Source organism: Psittacula echo (assembly GCF_963264785.1).
Source record: "Psittacula echo genome assembly, chromosome: Z".
Lineage (NCBI taxonomy): Eukaryota > Metazoa > Chordata > Aves > Psittaciformes > Psittacidae > Psittacula > Psittacula echo.
Genome location: NC_137742.1, coordinates 18,070,283 through 18,074,273, shown reverse-complemented (window position 1 = coordinate 18,074,273; position 3,991 = coordinate 18,070,283).

Sequence of the window (3,991 nt, the reverse complement as noted above, 5' to 3'; positions counted from 1 at the left end):
CAAATCCTGCACAATAACAATTGATACTGTATCTTGTATGATCAGTATTGCCAATCTCAAAAATTGGTACTGGTAGCAACCTAAGATTTTTAAGAAATACGTTTCTAAAGCACTACAGCCCAAACTTTTGTTTCATCTACAGCTCCAATCTTAGAACACGACATTAAGCATTAGATAAATGGCAGGATTCTCAATAGAGATTATATACTTAATCTTTGAAATTGCCTTTGAGGAGGTTACAGGAGGTACTGGGATTTACAGCTGCTCAGCAGAATGCAGACATTGCAAAGCAGGCAATTGCAGAGCACACAGATTGCATAATCTGGCCAGTAATTTTAAATCCAGCCAAGAGGTCAGTTTAAAATCCTTCAAAGAGGGCAAGCAAAAGCTAAATGTTTGGGGAAGACAATGCAATCCTGGTTCTAGTCTTGTTTCTAGCATTCAGTATGTTGCTTTGGCCTTCAGAAACATGCATTCTGCATTGCTTTTTTGATTATAACCTAACTGTTACCGTAGAATGGGGGACTTGTGGAGACGTTGCATAGCACCTACTCCAGCACATATTTTTTGATAGTGGCCCATACAGATTGGTCACTATCTAGCCTTGCAAAATTATCTCCTGGCCATGCTTACAAGACTAATTTCTGACGTAAATCTAAACTGATTCTCCTATTTCCCGCTGTTTATTTTGATACTTTGCCAATTAAAAAAATTCACACCCATAAACAAATACCTACTTGTTACTGTTGGAATGTTAGAAAAATCTAGAAACTTAGTAAGGTCTTGATGACTCAGCTTCAAATACTGAAAACTGCTAAGCACCATCCTTGAAGCATATCTGAACTGCCACTTCAAGAGGTTTTCAGTCCCTTTTGACTGTTTCTTCCTTTTCCTGGTTCTTCTCACATGTGAGTTAGTTATCTTTTCACAGTTTGAGTGGATTTTATAAGAAAGCAAACCTCCAGCCAAGGAAACTGCTGGATCAAGTATGTCCTTTCATTATTTTACTCGGTTAGTTTTTAACAGAAATAAAGGAATGACAAAGACTGGGCTTTGAGAACATAGACTTGGTAGCTGTGAAAGTACAAATTGTTATCCACATCTTTCTTCAGCCAATAATCAGCACGTCACAGCAATTTTCAGAGTTTCATTTAAAAGTTTTCTTGTAAGCCATAGTATGGTTCAACATATGAATGTTGAATATCCTTGTTCCAAGATGACTGTCACATTTGCCAATTAATTACCATGTGAGAACAAGTCAAAGTTTCTCTCTGGAAGTGAGAGAAAAGAATTAGCTCAAGACAGAAAAGGAAAATATGCTGTATGGTAACAGATGGAGCAGGATAGTCTTAGTATGTAAAATTTAAGTAGAGATACATTTCCTGAAACTCCTCATTACTCACCAGTGTTTCCAAATGCAAACAAATAAAATGGCTGATTTTTTTTAAGATCCCCACTATTTTACTTTCTCATAGTTTGTTAACAATAACCTCATAATTTCTGAAATCTCTCACTCCTACACTCTTAATGATCTACCAAATCCAGCAGCATCACTGGATTATTATTATGTAATAATAATTATTATTATAAGCTTGTTATTATGTACTAGCTTGTTGTTATGGTACTGCAAACTCCGGAGCACTGAAATCCTTCGATTGGTTCCTCCAAATTCTGCTTCCTCTGTGCCTTTCTCCCTTCCACTGCTTTGTGGTTTGTGCATTTCATATAATGAGTATAGGAAAATATAGCACTCTCAGAAGGAGTTTAGTAATCACTTGTTTTCTTCCCTCCCCAGAATTAGGTACATGTTGGATGTAACTTTAGCAGAGGACAAGCCCTGAAGAAGAGTTGAGAAGGAATCCTGAAAAGGTCATCATGTCCCCAGACTGCTTTGATGTTCTGCCCAAGATGACTTGGTGGGAAAGACAGAAGACAGTTCTATAAAACAGGACATAATGTCAGGTCACTCAAAATGAATCACCTCCATCAGAACCTCTATAATTTGCACTGAGCAAGGACTGATGAAATTACAGCTAGGCCCTAGATGACGCTGTCCTCACAGCTCTACTCCTGCCAGCTGGTGGAGTTTAGCCACACAGATTTTCACACAGACTCACCCAACACTGTGAACCCATCCACATGGTTCCCAGGTGGATAAAATCTGCCTTACCAGTCAGGTGAACATAAGGTTTTCTTTTCACCCAGTCCAGTGAGAGCTAACTTCATATCTAAAGGAAGTCAACACACCCTTTTCTCTCCTTTCCCGAGGAGATGAGGCTATTCACTTCTAACTGGTTCAGATAAAACAGCTTTCAAACTCCATTTTTTTCTTGTTAAAAGCTGTTCTGCCATTCCTAAATAGCCTTATCTGAACTGGATTCTCTCCCCGAATCTCACTGCTCTGTGCAGTTGTAGCAGGCTGGCAGATTAACAAAACTGGGGGTTCAGTCCCTCCCTAGAGCACACTGGTGCTGTCTATCACACCACAGAACTATAGATTGGAGCTATATTTCAAAAGCAATGGATTTACAGCTGTGTAGGCATCAACGTGCATTGACTACTCAGATGTATGACCTCTTACACTTTGTACGTGAGCTGAACAGCCTTAGAGCTGGAGCACAGAAGGCTCCATCCCACTGCTGCAAACATATGAAGAGCATTAATTCTTCTAACAACAGAAAAGACTCCTATCTGTACGTGGTCCCATTTAGCCAGCAGGAATCCTGAGGCTTCCTGTGACATGCAGCAGGGGCTTAACAAAACAATCCTGTTCCCAGTCTTTTGACATTAATTTTATTTATGGGGAGGTTTTATGATGGAAAACTTTAATCTGAAGGACACTGTACTGGTCTTGGAGGACATGGATGGCACATGTTAAACATGTGCAGCGCTAGAAAATCAACACACTGGGCGTTTGACTTCTGCTCTGCATAAACTTCTACAGCTCTGCCAGCACAGGAGAGCTAAGATGATGCACCGGCTTAGTTGCAGTGACCTTTTTGCATCACTGATAGAGACCTCATATAGAGTTCAACTTCTGCATTAGCCAAAGCTACCGTATCTTGATAGGAATAGGCAGCAAGTACCTTATCATCGAGACTCTCCCTCAGAGAATGCCACCCTGCCAGATTTTATACTGCAAAAGTCAGTTATTTATCAAGTAACAAATGCATACATACTTATATGTATGACAGGTTTTACTATACATGCGCTTATATATGGATTCAAACAGTCTGAGCAATTAAACTGTGATTTTTGAAGGCACCAAGCCTTTGGGATTTTATCTTAATGGTCTTTTCCAACTTAGTTGGTTCTTCAGTCTAAATCCTGAGGCACGTTTGTTAGAAATGGTTCTCCCTGGGCACTGCTGCCCAAACCCGGAGATTCAGAGAAAGGCCTGTGAAATGCCACAGCTCTCACACAGTACAACCCACCCGCCCTGCTGCAACTGATCCTCAAAGCTGAACTCTCCGTAAGAGCACCTGCTAAAGCGCGAGGCCGGCTGCGCCAGGCAGACTCCCTCAGGCAGACCCTACCAGAGCCAGCTGCCGTCCAAGGAGGGCTGCTCGACCCGAGGTGGGTCCCACAGCAACACCTGCTTCCAACCATGGGCAAGACTGGACCCACCCCCGTCCGAGATCTTATCAGCTCCAGCAGCCCCAGCGAGGCTCTGAGCCGCGTCCGCTGCGGAGGACCCACCAATTAGCCACCGGTGCTCACACCCGCCCTTCTTCCCACCGCGGGAAGCACGGCGGGGACATAGATGTTCTCCCTGTGAGGCGCAGAGGTGGTGCCTGTGGTGGCTTCACAGCCTTTTTCTTGCAGTCGTTGCCTGCCACTTGCCCTGTCCGCGGCTTTTGGGCTGCTTTATTTTGGTTCTGATCCGTGCCGCAGCCGGCTCCCCTTCAGAGCCGCCCCGGCCCCCTCGAGGCTTCCCCAGTGACTGGTGCCGAGCCAGCTGGCCTGTGCGTCGCCGGGAGCGGCAGATCTC